This window comes from Cupressus sempervirens, chromosome 6 (assembly GCF_028749045.1).
Source record: "Cupressus sempervirens isolate cs-2001-9-10 chromosome 6, ASM2874904v1, whole genome shotgun sequence".
Taxonomy (NCBI): Eukaryota; Viridiplantae; Streptophyta; class Pinopsida; order Cupressales; family Cupressaceae; genus Cupressus; species Cupressus sempervirens.
Window position 1 is genome coordinate 394,818,064 of NC_143123.1, and position 22,734 is coordinate 394,840,797.

Here is a 22,734-nt window from a genome sequence, read left to right on the forward strand (position 1 = left end):
ATGGGGAAGATGATCTTAGAATTATTAACTTCTTAACTTCTTTCATTATCAGAGGTTCAAAGATAGGATTAACAAGTCTTTGTCTTTGTCAAAAAGGCTTGGCATCTGGTTTCAAGGGGATATTATGGGTTATAATCTTAGGGGCATACATCGTTAGCTCTTTGTAGCTCCAAGCAATAACATCTTTATACTCAATAAGTAGTTTAAGCATATCTTGTGCATTACATGCTTTCCCTATCCAAACCATTCTCAGATCTTTGTCAATCCCTTATTTGTATGCATCAAACTCCTCAATCCCCTTTTCTTGGGCCATTATTTTATCAAGTGTCGATTCATCATGATCAAAGATGCACTTTAACTCAATCATTCCCTTAGGAATAGTGTTAGTTTTCAAGTTTAAGATCCCATCTTCATATTCAAGTTCATCATCCTCAAGTTTTCCATCTAAAGTGTCATCAATTTCTTGCTCTTTAAAGTGGTTTTTGCACATGATAAACTCAAGTATGTGTTGATCATTTTGAAAGACTTGAAAGTTTGTAATATTTTCCAGAATAGATAGAGTAGCAACCAAATCTACCAAAAATCTTTTCAATTTTGTTCTTTTGACTGGTTGTAATGCACTTGCTGAAATAGCAAGAGCATCTACTACCATTTTTTTCCTTCTTGGAATGGACCTTATGTTTAAAGATTTTAAATCATCCAATAAAATCCCATATTGTTTTCCTATAATCAAGTAACCTTTTTTCATTGCAAGAGTATAGCAATTTCACTTGTCACATAACTAACTGAGAGTCTCCCTCAATTATGAGAGTTGTAATTCCTTTCTCTAGTGCAAAGAGAAGTCCTCATATAAATGTTTCATATTCTATAGAATTATTAGTACATCTAAATTTTAATCAATATGCTACGTAGAAAGACTTACCTTTTGGGTTAACCAATTCAATCCCTTTGTGAGCCCCTAATTTGTATCTGGAATCATCAAAGTGAAGTGTCCCAATTGGATCCTCCTTGGGTTTTCTAACCTTGTGTTTGTTCATCCTTAGCTTCTCTTTCACTTGAGCTTGGAATGACTATTTCTTGGGACCAATTGCAAGTTCTCGTAGGGTGGACTTGACAATTCCCCTTTGTAATTAGTTGATAGAGGAAGTGTATGTTTTTCCTATTTGTCTTGAATTTCCCCTATTAGTTCTTTAATTTCATCAACTTTGAGTTCAGGATGAATGACTACCAAAGTCCACCCTTGACCTTTCACATATCATCTTCTTCTTTGAACCTTGATCATCCCCGAGGGAGGATAAGACAAACCTCCACTATCTGAATAGGTATCACTGTATGAAAAATTTAGATCTTTGATTTCTTCTTCAATCTTCTCCATAGATTCAGTTGAGTTTATATGACTTTAATTTTCCATAGGTCTATTTTTTGGAATTTTATTATCCTTGTCTTGCATCATGTGTGTTAACACCTTTGTGACTGCCTCTTGGCATGATGAGCATTCAAACTATGAATGACTAACTTTATGTAATCAAAAAAATCCTAGGAGTAAGATACTAGCTCAGCTTCTTCCCCCAAGCATTATAAATTAGCCCCCATACTATCTATGAATTGTGTCACAATCTCATCCTTTGGGATCAATATCTTGAGTTCTTTATTTGAATTACTTGATATTTTAGTGGAAATTACATCAAATACCATCACTTTGTATGAGCCTAAATTGATTGTAGGAATGCTACCTCATTCAAAGTGTTGTATTCTATAATCATTGTTTTTAATTTGGGTTCTACATCTATCTTGATTTGATTTTTCAATCCTTTCCATGGTAACCATAATTGGGTAAAATTCATAGAGAACCATCCTCTTAGGCTTTTTTTCTATTATCTACTCAAGAGTAATCCATGTCTCTAGAATATAAACTAAATGTATATCAATAACATCTTGAATCTAGGGATTGACTGTCAACTATATCTGAATGTCCTTCAATACACCAATGACTTTTACTTATGTTTTGTCCATCTATATTACTATTCGGTTGGTAGGTTGAGAGCTTACTCCTAAATTTTGCACTATGGAAAATGGCATGACATTAATTAAGCTTTTGAATCAATAAGCCAATTATGAAGATTCTTCCCATGTATTCTGATGCTAAGAAAAAATGGAAGCACTTCTACCTTATCTTTAAACATAGTGGAAATTGCTTCCACAGCATTAACCTATTGAGATACTATCTTTTTAGGGACAATGTTCATATTATGAGGAGTTTTTGTATGATCTAGAGTCTTCATGAGTGCTTCTCATTTTTGTGGACAATTTTACGACATGTCAAACATGGATATGTTGGCCTTTGTTTGTTTCAAGTCATCCACTGCATTACTTTTCAATAGAGTAAGCATTATTTTTCAATATTGTTGGCACATTTTCTTGGTTCTAATTTTTTTGTCCTCCATATGGTGCCCTAATTGGTGCTAGACTGTTACTCACTCTTGGATTAGGAGGAGTTGGTTGTAAAGCTAGAGGAATTCTATCTAGTATAGGTTCTTTTCTAGTTCTCAGATTGTATGTATTTCGATTGTCATTGCAAAAAGAAAACATCTCTTCATGCTGAAGGTTTGGTTCTTGACTAAATGGAAATGAGAATTCTTCATTAACTAACTATTCTCCCTATACATTCTATGTAGAATCATAGGATTATAATAGCATAGCATTAAATTTTACAATAGGGGCATTGTCATTTACTTGTGAACTTTGAGTCATCTCTTGATTTCTATTATAATATGAACCATCATTGTTAGATGTTTTTTTACTATTGCCATATTGATTAATATTTGTACATTGAACATTTTTATTGTTATTGTTGGCAAGAATGCTTCCATTTTTCGAATGGCTGTTCCATTATTAGTTCTATCTGTGGAAGCCATTATTACAATTAGCAGGATTGAAATTGTTTCCCCCATTGTTAATTCCTACATTATTGTTGTTGTTCCCACTGAAGTTCCTATTATAATTTTGGCCATAATTATTGTTGTAAGGACCAGAATTGTTCCTTAGGAATTTGTTATTTTTTCCTTGTGAGAATCTTAGATAAGTTAGTTTGTTGTTCATTTGTGACATAGTCTTTTCATTTGACCAAATTTTGAAACCAGTCTATTATCTACTTCAGCGAGCACTGCTACCTATTGCTCAAAGAAGGTGACTTTCAGAGGTTCATACTCTGGATATGGTAGAGTAGGATTTTACAAAGCAAGAGCCTATTGTAATGGAACTAGATTCATAGGTATAAATTGACTAGGCATTATGGGTACTTTGACAGGGTATGTTGGCATTACGGTGATAGCTTGAGCTAGAAGCATCAATCCTCCTCTATTAGGATTAGCTTGCTTAGTGAAATTAATTCCTTCTATGAGGACTTTATCTAATGTGTCAACATTTTTTGTAGGAAGTCTTCTCAAAAAAATAGTACTAAGATGGTCCATAGCATTTAGATAAATCTGAATAGCAGATTCAATTAGTATAGTGTATGGCGCTTCTAGCTTGTGATATGCCATGTGAAAGTGATTGTTGAAGTGTGCAACCATCTCAGCTAGGCCCCTTTTGATTGATATGAATTGTTGACGTATCATGACTGGGTTGATGAAAGTTTTGAATTGCTCTAGGAACATTTTTTTGAAAGTATCCCAATCTCCAATACATCCAAGTAGCAAATTAACGTACCAACTAAAGGCAATTTCCCCCAAAGAGTAGAGGAGTAAATGAAGAAGTGCATCTTTTTTAGCAATCTATTTTTGGTTGCAAATTTCTTTGAATACCTTGATGTGATCTTTGGAAATTCATGCTTCTCCATAAATTAACCTTGGGTAAAACTTCTTAGGATTCTTAGGAAAGTCATGGAGTGCACCTCTCAAGTTTATTGGTGAATCTACAATGTTTTCAAAAAAAGCCATTGGAGGATTTGGCAGACCTAAAATTGATTGTCATGGAGGAAGAGTTAAATAAGATGATGTAATGTTGAAGGGAAGTGGTTGAATGTGAGGTATTCCTTTATCACTGTGAGGCTTGCAAAAATGGGTAAGCTCGAGAAACTCATGTGCACTTGGCAAAGATATTAGAGCTTTCTGAAATGGGGATTTTGGATCAAGATCCTCTAGTTTGCATCAATTCTAGAAAAAGTGCACCTCTATAGAAGCACACTTTCTCACAAGATGAGGCACCCCACAAAATTCAATGTAGTAGTGTATCAGTGCACCAACGCACCAGTGTAACAGCAGACCTGAATTTTCCCAAAAACTTAGAAAAATTTTAAACTTGTAGAAAGTGCAAAATTTTGAAACTTTGGCAGAATTTCCTTCTATTCTAAAAATAAAAATGGTGGCCCTCCTTCTAGTGCCACTTCTATTGAGCTATTGTTATGCATGATGCTAAATGGTACGTATTCTTTTGAACTCCTCTCTTGAAAATTCAATCTTGTAAATCAACTCCAAGGTTTCAAGCAATCTTGTGACCTACTAGAATATACTCAATTGAAGATAAATGTTTTTACTCATGAGGAGGTCTTTGCTAGTACATTTGATTTTGGATGAGATGTAGAATCTAGCTACTACAAAATAAAACACGTAGAAAAAGCTATGTTTTTGTATTTTTATGTTTTCCAATGAATACAATCTAGTGATGTAACTAATATGAATTTCTAATTTAAAAAGGGGTTGGTAAAGCAAAAAACAAGAGCTTTAAAGCAAATAACATGGAAGTAAAATCCTAATGGACATAAGCTATAGAAAACAACATGTCTGTGAGTTATGCTTTCAAAGAAATCAATAGGTAACCAATGAAAATAGGAGCAGTGCTTCCTTGGATCCATTGATGCATCGTCAATGGAAAACTTAGTAACCGTATGATGTTTTCCTCTTTATCAAATTTCAAGGCCATGGAAAGTGCACTCATATGAGACAAAAGAGTTATGTAGGAACAATTTGGTGATTTCTTCTCAAGCTAGATATATCAGCAAAATTTGTAAAATCATAGCAAATACTAGAATTAAAAGATCACACAACTAGAAACAAAGCAATAAAATTTTGGCTCAATCACAATTCCATGAACATAAATTCACAAAACTATGACACATTTAGGCAATAATCACTACACTCCAAATGTGAGCACCAAAAGCATAATAGTATTGCAAAAATAACGATGGCCCTTATTACATATTATAATGTTATATTTATAAAAAATCATCTCCTCAATTTATGTTGAGAGTGAGAGATATCTTCATGCAATAATATTCTTTTAAATTAATAAAACAAATAACAATCTAACTGGTGCTTAGTAGGACTCCATCCATTTTATATTCATTAATTGGATGCATGAGCCTTTAAATGTCATAAAACAAAGAAATAGAGAGAAGATAAGAAGAAAGCCTTTAGTTGAAGTAGAACTGTCTGAAATGTCAAAAATAGAAGCTGATCCTTCACTGGGTGTTTTTTGAAGTTAAACTGCTATCAAAAATGCATTTTCAATGCATGGAAAGCTCTAATCTTGGAACTGGTAGTTAATTGTCAACACACCTCTGGAAAAAGTGCACCATCATACGTGCTTACCTCTCCAAAAATCTTTCAACACTTTGTGACAAAAGAACACTAGTACAGTAGTAGACTAGCACACCTACTCACCTCAAAGGTTAAAAATGCAAAAATTTCACCAAGTGTCAAAATTGAAATTCTAGCTTCTGGGTTTTGTTCTCCTTCATACCAGTGCTATGTTTGGATGCTTGCTCTTGAATTTCTCAATAATTTTGATGACCTTGGCTACATCTAGTAGGTCTAAGCCATTATACTTGTCCTTACCTTTTTTCTATAGTTATCTACCTTTGTTTAGGCTTCAACAAAATTCTTGATTTTGGTATTGAACTCTAACAAGGCTTCTTCTATTCTAAATACTTGTTAAACGTCATCTTCAGTAGAAGATTCTTCAAAAACCTTCCTAAATTTCTCTACTACTACCTCTACTAACATCAAATTCTCATGTGCATCATCTTTGAATATGTCAAGACATGCATCCCTATAATGTTTCTCTACCTGCAAAATCTGCTCTCAGGCTTGGTCCTTAAGCTAGTGGATCTCTTCATGCAATATTTCCATTACTTTACTACTATCTGCTATCTTTTGAATCCAATCATCAATTAAATCTAACTCCTTTATTGTAAATACATCTATAAGAAACCTATACATCTACCCCTTTATGGCTTGTAGTACCTATAAATCTTTTCCCCATGCATGTTCTTCATCCATGATGCTGAAATCCTACTTCAAAATTGCTACCATTTTATAAACATTTTCTTGCATAGCATGTAGTAGCTTCAGGTTTCCTTGGATGATAAGCACACCCTTTTCCTCAAAATTTTCCTTCCATTGCTAACAAGCATTCAAAAATGGATCCAAACGCACTCCTCCCTTATCTCTCCCTTCAACTACTATAGTTAGAGCATCCTTGGGGTGTTCAAGATCCAACAGACTAACAACTTTGGCTAAATATCCTTTTAGGATTTCATTTTTCCTATGAAGTATCATTATTTCTGCCCCCTCTTGCTCCAAACATCTAAACACCTCCTTCATCCCCATCATGACCATTAGCTTGGCTATATCTAGTGTGGGCCTCCTGAGCATAACCTCTTTGATCTAATAATCTTAGGGACCCAAATCTTTTATTTTCAAATGAGGAGAAGGGATAGCCACTTGTGTGAATAAATCTTGATTTAGGTCTTTTGAAGGGGACTTGGGTTTCCTTAGAACCTGAATCAACTCAATCATATCCTATTCATCAGCATTGAATTGTGGCCTTTTACTTCTAATCATTTCCTTGTATAACCACCTTTGGACTCATTCCACCAAAGGCCTACCTCTTGAGGATGAAGGAGTTTTTTCTACCACCCCTTTTCCCTTGTCACTCCTTTCTAGAGTTCTCTCCTTTTGTGATGGGTCTTCCTCTGTAGTTTTAGTATCTATGGAGCCCATAGCTCTTATCTTGGTGTCTTGGGGAGCTTGTTGAGGATATTGAACCATTTTCCTTTCCTCAGACACTTCAGTGGTTGATATTTGCTATGGTTCTTCCTCCTACTCATTTTGAATTTTTTTTTCTTTAGCACCTAGAGGTAGGGGAGTAGTAGAGCCTTTGTCAATAGTAGTGACTTGCAATGGGGATAAAGGAGTTATTTATGGACCCTGTGGTTTTAGTGGCATTTGTGACCAATCTTCTTGTTGGGGCTAATTTATCGAGGTATCTCAGATCTTGTCTCCCACCAACTCCATCCCTATGGGCATAAAATAAAAATATGACATCTTGAATATTTTAGTGCCATCTACATCTTGCTCATCAATCCATTGTTGCATTTCATCCTCAGATGTAGTTGTCTATAGAGGTTCTCCTAGAATTGATGGTGGTGTAGTAGTAGAACTTCTTCTTCTTTCCTATTCCATGACTCTAGCTAGCCATTTTCTTCTACTAAAGGGTACATCATCATCCTCATACTCCTCCTCTTCATCTTGAAGAATGGGTTCTATGACAGATGGGAAAGGTAATACCCTTCTTATCACCCTTTGCTTTTTCTTGATAGGAGTCTAGATCTTTTTTCCTTTCTTAGGCACAAAAGGAGATACTTGTTCTACCTACTTAGGAGTAGAAACTTCTTGAATTTAAACCTCTATTTCTATTGGATGGGTGTAGTTGGTGGCACTTGAGGGTCTACCTAGACTTTCAAAGCTCCAGTATCTTCTAGCCCTTGTACATTTTCTTCTTGTTGTTGTGAAGGTGCCAGGATTTCACCCTCTTCTACTTCAGCTCTTTAAGAAGAACTCCTCTTTCTTTTTCCCTTTCCTTTTCTCTCCTAAGGATGATAGTATCCAACTAGTCTATCCAGTTGATATACAATTTCAGACCTAATGGGTGACTAAGTTGTAAAGGTAGGGATGGTGACCTTCTTCCCTCTACCTTTGGCTGGGTGGGCCTACACATGGAAAACCACTGTCTCATCTATTGGATCAAGTTTAAATAGTTTCCTAATCCAAGCCTGCATCATTTTGATAATGTGCCTCACCCAATGATTAATATCATTATTCTCTTCCCTTTTGACCTCAACATTCATAATGGGTTGTTCCCCAGTTTTATCTTCATTGAACAAAGGGTCAAGTAGCTCTCCTGAGTCTTGCTACAATATCTGCAATGGAATCTTCATCTTTAAGGCCTTTTCTGCCAAATACAAAGTCATCCTACAATAATCCCTAATATGGGCATCATAGTCATTTATTGCATTCATCCAATGGTCTTCAATAGCTTCTTCATGCTATAATTCCTTGCTAACTAGACATTGGACTCTCTCAATATTATCAAAGCATGGCCTTGGAGAACTGTACTCTTCTAGGGGATATTGATCCCATTCACACTCAAAAGAAGGAATATCCTACTTTCACCTTACTTGAAAAGGTCCTATGATCAGAGGCCATGTCCACCATGGTCTACACTATTTCCTAACTCTATCATATGTAGACTCAAGTTGTCGAGCAATCTCCAAAAGAACAAGTCTATCACTAGGATATCTTGGGAGCTTCTTCGGATTATTGGTGGCACGAATTGCCCTCAAATATGTGAATTTTTTGAAATGATGTAATATGCTCTGAGTGCCAGTATCTTTTCCACTGCCTCCTCTGATAACCTCTTCACATAATCTCCTTCTATGAATCTGATTATGGTGAAAAGAAGGCATCATTGACAATTATATATTCATTTCTCTACCTGAGAGTCTCTTCTTCACCAATTGTGGATAAACAATATATTGCCAAGCATTTGGATTTTGCATGCTACCTCTTTTGTATAGCTTTGGGTAGTCTGTTGCCTTTGCAGTTAATAAATACACCAAGTAGGATGTCACATAGAACTTCCTTTTTTCTTTAACCACCTCCAACTATTCACACAAGTTTTCACTCAAAGTGATGGCCCAGTCAAGTGGCATCTTTGACATCTTTATAGTCTAAATAAAATGTACCATGAAGATATTAGATGTCTATTTTTTGGTAGACCCATTACTCTACTCAAAACTATGATCGAGTACTCAATATCTTCCTTCATATATCCTCTTGTCATGTCCACTTTACCAGTTGTCCTACCTAGAGGAGTCTTCTCTATAAGATAAGAGGATTGGATAATCTCATAAGCCTCTTCTAAATGATCTCTATATCATCTCTCTACTGCCTCATAGGTTAACCTGATAACTAATCTACCCTTGGGAGATGAAATACTTTCTCGATGTTGTTGGGTCATAGATCAAGAATGATCTCTCTTGTCACACTCTTCACTACCATTTCCTCTAGGAAAAAATTTTGTGCAAGTGTCATAATGAGCTCTAAAGATTGCACTGACACTAGGTAAGATGCTACATTTACTAGACTTGAATGAATCAAAGCAAAGACCATAGTAGATCTCTTAGTGGGTTTGTTACATTTTTCCAAAAACTCCCCCAAATATGTGTGTCCTAACTCTGTGTCTCTGATTTTAGAGTAATCATCATGAAACCTTGATTTCATTGGAGGACCACCTTGGAACTTGAAAACTATAGGTTTCAGAGCCATTTTCTTCCCTAATGAAGATGCCATTATATCTATAGAAATGGATGTTCATTAGTCTTAATTTGGAGGAAAAATGAATTAATTAAGACCTAAAACTAAAATGAAAAAAGTTCTAAAAATTAGACACTATGAGAATACCTAAAACCTATTTAACCCCTAGAATATCACAATTAGCATACCTGGTGCACTTGATAGGTGCACCAAATGTGCATATTACCATAACAAAGTTCTAATTCTAAGGTACATACTAGCACACCAAATTGGGTGTGCTAGTGCACACCTTAGTGTTTTAAAGTTAAATGAATTTAGGGGATTGGTGCACATCAGTACACCCATGGAGGTGCATTGATGCACACCATCCTTATCATGGTTTGTGAATTCTTTGTTTTATTTAAATTTTGTGCCTTGGGGGGATTTGGAGTAGTGCACCATGCCAAGTGCACTATTGTACATCCCACACATTTTTAAAAAAAAAATTTACTTTGAAGGTTTTTAAACACGTAAAGAATACTAGTGCACACCAGCACACCAAGCTAGGTGCACTAGTGTGCTCCAATATTCATGCCTTTTTTATTTGTGTTTAGTGCAAAGGGAGGAAGATACACTAGGCTTAGTGTCATGATGCACTCAAGAGGTTCAAAGGAGAAGTTTGGTTGATGCAGAGGAGGTGGAGACTAGGGAATGTGAAACTATGCCAAAGGAGAAACATTGAGATAAAAAAAAAAGTCAGAAAAATGAAAAGTCGTGGGGGTTTCATAGGCCTCCTCATACCTCAACCCTTGGTACTAGGGTCCACAGCTCCATGGTTGCATACTTGTGTAGCTGCAAAGGTGTGAAAATACCTTCTCTCAAATTTGGTGCATCGGTGCACCAAATGAGGTGCACTGGTGCACCCCTTTTCCTTCAAAAAAATGTTCTATGTAAAATATTAGGTTTTTTAGAATCAATGGGCTACTTAGTGGAGTTTTAACACAAACTAGGAGACTAAGAGTATCTCAAAAGGGACTGGGACCCTAGACTAGAACAAAAAAGCCCAAAAATAAAGTAGGGGGTCCCCATTTTTGTAGGAAATGGGGTGCATTATGGAACCACAAAAAATCTCACTAACTATCAGTAAAAACTTGAGAGTAAAAATGACTCAAAATTAGGAAAAATGGGGAGGTAAGTGTAGTTGTACATGTCTGTCATGATCCCACTAGGTTAGATCACATTTCCCCTAATCAAAGTCTCTTATGCTTGGAGGAAACTGGTGAAAAAATATTGATTAGTTTTAAAGATTTCCTAAAGGATTACAATATATGACCCTACATGATCAACTTATATTCTTGTTGGGTCAAACCTCATTCCCACTTATTGCATTTTCTTAGAAGTTAGAGAGAATAAAAGGAAGAGGGTTTAGTGTGGGAACATGATCAGGTCATTCATACTCACAATCCCATTGACTATTCTTGTAATCTTACGTGTATACATTTTTTTGTTGTTTTGTGGAATTTGACAATAGGAATAATTTTTCCTATTCTTTCATTTTAGCCTTCAATCTTGAAAATGTTAAAAACAAGCTAGAAAACGCTCAAACAAAATAAACATTAGTTTATGGGTTAGTTTTGCAAATAAAAATAAACCAAAAGAATTAATTAATGACCCATAAAGTAGGTCCCATTAGGAATTCCAAATGTATGCTACAAAATACTAACAATTACATGAATACAATGGTAAACAAAGAATTCAAATAACTATATTTTAGCTACATATAGTAAAATACCTTTAATGGAATAAAAAATACTAAGAAGTGCAAACCTCACTCCTTGAATGACTACAAGTAAAGTGGATTAGTCCAAGATTACGTATTTTTTCTCAATGCATACTCAATTATTTAAAGGGTGAAATAGGAAAAATAATGGAAGCAGAGAAAAGTTTCAACTATGGATGTGTGGATGGGTTTTGGAATTATAATGGTATCTTGGTAGGTTTTAGACTCTCCAACCAGCATTATAACTTTTCTTAGGATTGTGTACTAAATTTGAAGGGGAGATGCTTAAATTTATAGGAAAGGGGAGGATGGAATGGATGGTTAAGATGCAAATTTGAGAACTCCTTATGAGTGTCCAAGATTAAAGGAAAGGAGAGAAGAGTACATGGATTGTGCTTTCTCAAATGCATAGCCTTGTGAAAATTTTCATAAGGAGAGAGAATAAGAGGGGATTAGGGTTTTGGAGGGAATGTATCTATTTTGAGTGGTGTGAAGGGGAAAAAGGTGTAAGAGATGGATGGAGTGTGTAAGAGGTATGCAAGAGCACTTAAGGTTAACATTGAATATAATTGGATGGGGAGTGGGAGGGTTTGACATGATGATTGACTTAGGTTGGTTTACGATTTCTCAATCCCCATACTTAAATTCACACAAATGTTGTACCCATGATCACATCAACTATCAAAAAAAACTTGATTTTGAAAATGACTAGAAATCAGGAAAATTGGGGAGGTAATTGTATTTATACATGCATGTCGTGATCTCACTAGTTAAAATCTCATTCATGTCCAATCAAAGTGTGATCCTACTGTGGGAAACTACTGATAAAAAATAATTATTTTTAAAGATAGTTTGAAGGCCTGTAATTTGTGGTCTCATAGGTCAACCTACATTCACACTAGGTCAAACCTCAATCCTAATCATTGTACTTTCTTAGAACCTGGAGAGAATAAAAGGAAGAGATTTTTGGGGTCAAATAATGACATTGTGATGGAAGATGACTATGTTATCCATACTCCTAATCCTATTGGCTATGCTCACAATTCTACATGCACACATTTTTATTTTTGTGTGGAATCTAACTACAAGAATGATTTTTCTTATGCTTCTATTATAGCTTTCAATCTATCAAATGTCAGAAACAAGCTAGCAAAATACTTAAACAACAATAACATTATTTTATGGGATAGTTTTACAAACAAAGATAAACCAAATGAATGAAATAATAACCAATAAAGTGAGCCCCATCGAGCATGCTAAAATGCAAGCTACAAAATAGTAGTGATTACAAGAATACAATGGTAAACAAAGAATTCAAAAAACTAGATTTAAGAAACATATAAGAAAAGACCTTTAATGGAATCAACAATACTAAATAAGTGCAACCCTCACTCCTTCAATTACTCCAAGTGATTAGGATTTTTCCAAGATTGAATATGTGTGTTCAATGGATGCTCAATGATCTAAAGGATAAAATAGGATCAATAATGGAAGTGGAGGAAAGCTTTAACTATGGATGTGTGGAGGGATTTTGGCATTATAATGGTCGCTTAGTAGTTTTAAGACTCTCCAGTTAGCATTATAAATTTTCTTATAATTGTATCTAAATTGTGAAGGGGAAATATTTCAATTTATAGGAAAGGGAGGATGGAATGGATGGTTGAGATGTAGACTTGAGAACTCTTGAAGAGAAGCCAAGACAAAAGGAGAGGAGAGTGTATGGATTGTGCATTCTTAAGTACATAGCTTTATGAAAAGTGTCACAAGGAGAGAGCATGAGAGGGGATTAGGGTTTTAGAGGGAATGTGACCATTTTGGGGATGTGAAGGGGACAAAGGTGTAAGAGATGGATGGAGTGTGTAAGAGGGATGCAAGAGAATTTAATGTACTTAGTTGGGGAATGGGAAGATTTGACATGAGGATTGACTTGGGTTGGGTTAGGATTTATTAATCCTCATACTTAAAGTTTTTGATTAAGTAAAATAGGTTTTATAAGGATCCTAAAACCCAAAATTTTTTACAGCATATCTAAAATAGATATTTTTATAAATTCTAGCTATAATGCATCTGCTTATCAAAAGTCAAACTCAAAAAACAAGCCCGTAGCAAGGATACAAAAAACCAACTATAATAGAAAAAGATGAGACAAAAAGAAATCACTAACCATTAGTTCTCCCTATCAAGAACCTACAGGGTGTCTGTAGCTTCATTTGTCTTTCGATTGTCTGCATCCTCCTAGTCCTAGTTCTCAGCATCTGCTAGATCCCTTGTTTCTTTCAAATCATCCTTAGCCTACCCAATGTCCAAGCTGGCCTTCTCCATCTTTTCCTTGCCAAATCCAACACTCATCAGTGATTCACCCAGACTATTAATATTCTCATTCAAGGTGTTCAAAATAGCAATCACTTGATTAGCCAAGTTCTGAAGGGAGAACTCCAACTTTTGGACTCTTTGTTCAACATTGGTGATTATGTCCTCCTAGTCGGCATTGTGTCCCTAGACATTGCATTACCATTGGCTTCCATCCTGCCCCTAGTTGTTATTGATTCTCTAGCTACCTTCTTTGCTTCTTTTCCTTTTAAGGTCTTCAATTTCATGGAACAACCATTTGATGGACCAAAAATTGTCTATAATGTTGTTCTTTGCATTGTTCAAAAGATTAAGCCCAATTTCCCTCACATTATCTGAGATAATCACTAGATTTGGGTCAATGAGCTCATCAAAGTGAGCTTTACCATCATGGTCTTCCATCACTTGGATGTTCATCAACTCCTCCACTATCCCCAATTTCATAGTTTTCATATTAAAATTCCTCCAAGACCTCCTCCTATTTTTTTTTATCACCTCCGCACTCTCCTTCACCAGAATTTATATCTTCCCCTTAGATGGAGAAATAGAGGGGTCAGGACCTAGAGTCTTAGGAATCTAATCATTTGTTTCTTCCAATAGCAAAGCCTCATCTTCTTTCCTTTTCTTAGGATTCCCCAACATGTCAACTAAATCCTCCTCCTCTTTTTCACTTTCCCTCCCCTTCTCCTCCTCATTCTCATCATCCTCCCCCTTCTTCTCTTCCTCTAATTATGTATCCTCTACTTCATCATTATCCTCCTCCTCCTCCTAAAGCTTAGATTTAGGAGGTTTGGGGGGTAAGCCTTAGGAGCTCTTTCTGAAGGGAATGTGAGTAGGAGGAGTGACTTTCCTTTCTTCCTTAGGGGTTTTACCTTTAGAAGAAGTATTATCCTCTTCTTTTAATTTTATGCTATGCACATCCTCTAAATCTGAACTCCTAGTTTCCTCAAATGCACACCTAGTATCACAAAGAGATTTTCCCCTAGTTTGAGTCTCCAAATACTCATAGACCAAGAGGAGTAAACCCTCGTGAAGGGTTGGGTTACCAGTAGGTTTCCTCTTAAAACCCTCAATACCCTTGCTCATGGAGGTAAAAATATTTTGATTTCATGCCTAAAATGATTAAGCAAAATGAAATGATACATTCCAATCCTATCAAATCTAGGATCTAGAGATATATATTCAATGATAACACTTAAGACATACCTCCAAAGGTTATTAATTGACTCCATCTTGTTATACATCTCTACCTTGATGAGTTTCTTCCTCTAATCTTTGTCCTTCACAAAATATTTGATAGCATTAGTTGACAATTTCTTATCTCTAAAGAAATTAATCCCTTCCAGAGGGATCTTTGTAACCTAGGCTATCAATTATGCATTGACATGGTGGGTGACCTCATTGATTTTAACTCTCCCATTTTTCTATGAATCCACCATTATCTTGGTGATTTCCACATAAAATCCATGGAGCTTCTCTAGGAATCTTATGATACTACCCTTTTCCAACTTATGCCAAACCTTCAGTTTCTTCTTCCAGTTCTTTGCCTCCCCCGATGGCTCCCTCCTACTTCTCTCTCCTACCATGGTTTCCTCAAGTTCAATAAGACCCCACCTACTCATAGTTATATTATAGACTTTAGCCTTCTACAAAATTCAAAACTCAAAAAAAAATTTGCATTTAATAGTTTTAATGGTTGTATACAAGACAACCCATAAAGTGTGCCATGCATACATGCTATTATGGTTTGAAAAGAGCTTCACATGATTTTCATTAACTCCCAGTCCAACATGCAATTTGGAAAATCTTCCCATTATTAATTTTGGATTTTTTTAGTACTTCCCTAGATGTGGTCCAGTAGAATTAAATCATTCACTACCGCCAGAAAGTTATCACCGACATACTGTATCATCGTCAAATTTTTGGCGACTGCTTCATTTGTGAACTAGTCGACAACTGAATTGGCCTCCCTATACACATGGCTAATATGGGTCTTTTTGAATTTACCTAGGTTAGACTTTAACTCCTCGATCACATTTTCTATGGTCCAAGAAGGCATACAATGACCATTTAGATTATTTATGATATTTAAAGAGTCCCCCTCGAGGCAGAGGTTCTCAATCCTAGAATCTAGGGTCAATTTAACAATGTGACTAGTTGTACTGGCTTCTGTGAAATGATTCATCTCATGTCCAAGAGGGTAGGAAAAAGCTTCAACACCTCCTCGAAAGCTATTTTTGATGATGCCTCCACTACCAATAGGGCTAGGGTTCCCTTTGGCAGCCCCATCAAAATTGGCTTTGTACCAATTTTCAAGGGGGAAAAATCCCCTGGCCTCCTGTCTTTTCCTGTCCCTATCCTTTTTCCTTTCTCTATTTTTCCCATCTTCTTCAATCTTTCCTTCCTTAGTGATGGTGAAGTTCCCTTTCATTAATCCTTCAGTTTTCTCAGCAATAACAAACTTAGGGGATTCCTTGTCTCTAAAAATTTGGTTATTTCTTTCTTTCCAAATTCCCCAACAGAAGTGCAGAAGGGACTAGGAGAAAATTAATTGGGTTATTATACCAAAGTGTGAGCTCTTCCATTGGCTGAAGAATTCTTGGATGTTAGCTAGGGGACACTAGCTGACCCCAAAGTCCTTGGTCAGAAGGTTCCAAACCTTGGAGGAATAAGGGCAATGAATAAATAACTAATTGACCATCTCCAAGTCATGCTTACATAAATTGCATCTGTTGGGGATAATCTAACCTCTCTTAGCTAAATTATCCAAAGTAAGGAATTTTTCTTAGAGTAGAAGCTAGAAGAATATGTTAATTTCTGGGGCAAGGCTAGGAGTCTAGGCCTTAGCCTAGATGGGTTTCTCCATTCTATCCCACAATGAAAAATATGTAGAGGTGATAGAGTATTGCCCATTTGAGTTATCTCCCCAAATGACTTCATCCCTCTTGTTATTAATGATTATAGCATTTAGGATAGTCATCAAAGAATTATGGTTTGGGGATATCATAGACAAGTCTTGCCATCCATGACCATTTCTATAATCACTAACTTTTAGACCATATCTTCTTATACATGGCTCTACCCATCTTCCATAATTAGGGTGATCAATAAGAGGTCCTTGGCTTGTCCAATTGTCTTGCCAAAATAAGATATTTTCCCCTTTGTCAACTTTTCATTTAGCCTTGGAATTAGCTGGGAATTTTTCCTTTAGGATCTCATTCCATATGCAAGATCCTTGAGGGATCATAGTCTCATGAAGCAAAAAGATGAGAGACTACCTTCGCAGGTATTTCTCAATCATGATTTTCCTCCATTCTCTAGTGCTCTGAAAAATGTGCCAGATCTATTTGGCTAAAAGGGCATTATTGAGGTGTATGAATTTTGTAATACCAAGACCCCCATAACATTTCAGGAGGCAAACATGGTCCCAAGCAACAAGATGATATCTCTTGTGCTCTTCAACCCCTATCTAGAGAAAGTTCCTCTGAAGCTTCTCCATTCTGTTAGCTTGCTTAGTCGATATCCCAAAGAGACTTAAGGCATACATGGGGAGATTTTGGAATATTGATTTCACCAAAGTGCATTTACCTTCCTGGCTAAGGGTAGCACCTTTCCAACTAGCTAATTTCTTGTTGAATCTATCAATGATGTTGTTCCAAAAAAATTATAGGGCTTTGGACCCCAAAGGCATACCAAGATAACTTGCTAGAAGGGTCCCAATACCACTTCCCAAGATATGAAAAACTTTCCTCTATCTCTCTAGTGGTGTATTGATGCAGTAGACTGAGCTCTTATCCCAGTTAATAGCCTAACTAGAACCCCTAGTGTAAGTATTCAGAAAACCCTTAAACACTCTAGCCTCTTGGACCAAAGCATCTCCCCCTAGAATAGTATCATCCACAAATTGCTGGTGGGTGAAAGAAAAATGACTAGATGAAGGCTTGAGACCTTCCAGACTCTAGTCCTATCTCTTTCTCATAATTAGCCTTCCCAAACATTCAGCCAAAATGATGAAGAGAACAAGGGATAGGGGATCACCCTATCTCAGCCCTCTCAAAGGAAAAAAAAAAATTGAGGGGGAACCATTAATCAAAATAGACAAAGAAGGGGAAGAGACAAGCTAAAGGATAAGTTTAAAAACCTGGTAATCAAAACCAAAAGCCTAGAGGATAGCCATCAAGAAATTCCAATCCACCCTATCATAAGCTTTAGACATATCCAGCTTAAGCAAAAAACCTTCCTTCTTACCAGTTTCAAGAGAGTGAATCACCTCATGCACCATGATAATAGAGTCTAGAATCTGTCTCCCTAGGACAAAATCATTTTTTTGAGGGGAGATAATCAAGTGAAGAACACTAAGGAGCCTAGTGGTTAGGACTTTGGATATGATTTTGTAGAAAGAATTACATAGACTGATGGGCCTAAACTTATCCATCAAAACTGCCCTCGGGATTTTTAGTATGAGAACCAAAAAAGTGGCATTAAGTTCTTTCAAAAGGTTTTTGGCCCCAAAGAATTCTTGCACAACCTTCATAGTGTCCCCTTTCACCACCTCCCAATAGACCTGGAAAAAAAAAGTTAGAAAACCATCCAGGCCAGGGGCCTTATCACCTAGAATGGAATTTAGAGCTTGAAAAATTTCCTCTGGGGATGCAATAGCTTTCAACATAGAGTTGTGGTGGGCTTGCAATAGTGAAGGAATAGCAAAAAAGATTTCCTCTTGATTAGACACTAAGAGAGAAGGATCCTTAGTGAGAAGAGAAGAGAAGAACTACACAGCTTCATTTGTTATCTCATCATCCTTAGATAGCAAAGTCTATCCTTTCTTGATGCTAGAAATCCTATTATTGGCCCGATGTTTAAGGGTGGATAAATGGAAGAACCTGGTGTTCTAGTCCCCTTCTTTAAGCCAATTAACTCTTGATCTTTGTTTCCAAAAATGTTCTTCCCTGGAGATGATGTTATGGAGGTCAAAGATAATAGACCTTTCCTCCAGCCAATTCTAGTCATTATATCCATCTTGTTGAATCTCTTCCTAAACTATACGGAGTTGATCGGTCTTCTCATCCTTTTCCTAGAAAATGTGGCCAAAGTTTGATTTGTTCCAAACTTTAATTTATTTTTTTCACATTCTTCAATTTTTGGGCTACCCTGAACATTGCAGTATCTTCCACCTCAATGTTCCACCCTGAAGAAATCTTGGTTTCTAAAGCTAGGTGGGAAATCCACATTTTCTTGAACCAAAAAGGGAAAGTCCTTTTGATATTTAAAGAGAAAATAGAAAGCGATATGGGGGAGTGGTCTAATCCCACTCTAGGGAGAAGGGAGAGCCTATAGGAGTGGGTTTGTAACCAAACAAGGGAAATAAGGGCTCTTTCAAGAAAGACTTGAATGCATTCCCCCCCAACTCTCCTATTTGACCAAGTGAATCTACCCTTCATCAGATCAACATCCATAAAAGCCAAATTGTTAATGAAATTTGAAAGGTCTAACTTACTTTCCTAATATGGGCAAGACCTCCACATTTATCATCATTAGAGAGGGGGTAATTGAAATCCCCCATTATAACCCCTTTTTTTATGTTATTAATCCTAATAACCTCTAGAATCTTAGCCTAGAAGACCTTTCTCTCCCTTTTAGGATTGGGAGCATAAAGATTTAAGATAAACCAAGAATAATCACTATGAATATGGGACACCTTGCATAGGAGGGCATTACCTACATTATAGATAATACATATCTGATAAGCCTTGTTGTTATAGAGAAGCAACACCCCTCCTGCAACTCCCTCTGAGTATGTGGCCTCACTACTCGTGCTTTTGTTGAAAGAGAGCTTGCCTACCACATCTTTTCTCAATTTGGTTTCTTGAATCAATAAAAAATCTAGTTTTTGATCTCTAATCATATTCCTAACTATCTCCTATTTGTGAGCCCCATTTAGGCTCCTTATATTCCAAGATATGATCTTCATTTCTTACTTCTAGTGTATTCCTTTATAGTTCTTTGGCTCCCATCTGCTAAGTTTTTTTTGGTCTCTTCTTACAATAATTGATTTAGATTTTTCCTTCCTAGAGTCTTAGGTTTAACCTCAACATTAGCCTTAACCCTACTTCTAGTTATTTTTGGTGACAGTGGAGGGTGGTCATGATTATTCTTCCTTTTTTAAACCAAACTCCTGCCATTTTTACTATCTTGAGAGCAGCTGTCAATCCAATCTTCCCATTGTGAGATCCGATCTAGAGAACAATTGTTAATAAGCTCTAAGATCTTTATTCCTAGACCTTTGGATGCTAGCAAATTTGTCAGAGGAGCAACAAGACTTCCCACCTGACCATACCCATCACCGATGAATCCATCACTTTGATTGTGATCCTCCACCCTTAGGAGATCAGCAACACCACTATTCAGGGGTTTTGAGTTAGAGACCCTTCTAATATCTAAGCTAGATCTAATAGTTAGAGATTTATCCAAGATTTATCCAATAATAGAAGTGAGAGAAATTATATAAGATTTTGTCAAATGACCAATTTATATCTACAATAATGACATGGTATAGTGATTAGCATTTAGGATAAGGATCATTGACAACTTACATTGATTAGTGAACTCACAAAAACTCAGTCACACCAAAACTTATTCAGAAAAAAAAAAAAGGATTTGCACAAATGACCAGTGTAGGCTTATTCAATAGCCATGTGGCATAATGATTAACATTTAGGGTAAGGATGACTAAAAACTTATATTGATCAGTAAACTCACAAGAACCTAGATGTTCCAAGAATTATTCAGCAACATTGTGAATGAAATATGGAATGAAATAAGATAAATTATATAAGATGTCCACAAATGACCAATGTAAGTTTGTGGGAAATAAAAATATACTAACTTTGAATATATATAAGAGAAGTTTTGAGTGCATATTACATCTCAATGAGCCAAAGAACAAAAATTTGAAAAGGTGAAAAATTAAACAAATAAAGATAGCATAGAAAGAAGGTTATCTTTTGTCGATAAGAAACTATTATTAGACCACCCAGTAACATAGATGTCATTTTTCTTGGAGATCAAGGGCCTATTAAATAGACATGTGGTACAATGATTAACATTTATGATAAGGACCACTAACAAATTATATTGATCAATAAACTCATAAAAACTTGGTCACACCAAGAATTATTTAGAAACATTGTAAATGAAATATAAAAAGAAATGAGAGAAATTATATAATATGTCTACAAGTGGCCAATGTAGGCTTATTCAATAGATATGTGGTTAAATGATTAGTATTTAAGCTAAGGACTATTGATTAGTAAACTCACAAAAACATTGTCACTCCAAGAATTATTTGGCAACATTGTAGATGGAATATAGAAAGAAATGAGATAAATTGTATAAGATGTACACAAATGGCCAATGTAAGCCTTTTTGACAGTAAAAGTATACTAGATCATAATAGATGAGAGAAGTATTGAGTGCATATTACATTTCAATGAGCCATAAAAGAAAGTTAGTGAAGAAAAACTAGAAAAGTTGAAAATTTGGGCAAACAAAGATAGCCCATGAAGAAGGTTATCTTTTGCCCTCTAAGTGACTATAGTAAGACAAGAGAGCCCACCTATGGTCTAGCAGTCAATTGGGGCAACATCCATATAGGAGGTCTTAAGGTCCACTCTCACCTACTAATATATGTGGCATGTCCCACTTTGCCTAAAATAAAAAGAATATTTTTTTTAAAAAGCTACAGTACAACCACTCCAAAAGCATAGATGTTAGTTTTCTTGGAGACCTTATATGTGTAGTTTGGGATCAATTTTTCAAGATAAATAATTGATTTGTGATGAAGAACCATGTTTGACAATATTGTTAAAATAAATGACTGTGCAATTACAATTAATGGTGATTAACTATATATGAATTGGAAGAAATTGTATATGATAATTTTTTATGATTGAATAATTTTTAGTGTGAGGTGGGAGGTGTTTTCTTTTACCAAAATTGTGATTTTTTTTTAGGGATTTTAAATGTAAAGAGAAATTTAGTCCATAATTGTGCTAAGGATAGAAGGTTTAATTATTAAACTCCTTAATTAATTCTTTAAATCATGACCAATCAAATTAGTTAACTATTTAGGAAGAATATATTTTCCTACCTTATATTGGGTTTCAAGGCCCCAATAAAATTGGTTGTACTTTAATCAAAAACTATTTAGGAAGAATAAATAATTAGATGCATTAAATCAATAAATGAGTGATTCAACTAATAATATGCCCACTCAACCTTTATTTGGATAAAATCTAAACAACCATATAATGAAGATCATATATAGACTCTCGATCTTGATTTGAGTGGGTAAATGTAGTTTTGTATGTGTGTGTCCGCACATGTGTCAATTAGAATCATGCATCACCGTAGAGCATGTCCATTGAAGATGTTTATTAGAAAAAAATAAAGTATTATATTTTCTAAGGTTAACCCAATAGAAAGAGCCCATATCCCACTAAATATAGTAAACCCAATCCCAAGAGTCTCAAATGTAAGAGGGGTTTTGATTCAAATCAAATTTGTGATATATTTTAGTTGCCTTGTCAAATGTGTGATCTAGAGGATAACATACACAATCTTTCTTAATTTTTACTTTTTAGGGTTGTATTAAAGTTGTAGGTTGAGAATGGAGACACAATTGCTCATGCAAACTAGTCTGAAGGCAGCTTGGCAGGATGTATTTTCTCTATTGCAACATTCTTAGATGCATTCCTATGAGAGAACCCAACACTTACCTCAAAGCCATAATGAAACAAGATATCAACAAAGACTGATGACACACCTTGTTTCATCTAGAGACTCTACCCAATGATGTTTAAATCTCATACAACAATGAAGTGTGAACATAAAAAATTGGCCATAGACCACCCCTTATTCCCTTCTTTGTAAATTAACATGCATCTGAGACTCACTCCATGTACCCACGGGCTCTCTCTCTCTAAAGACGTAGAAAAAGGAAAAATGATAGAGCTTGGCTACATGCACAAA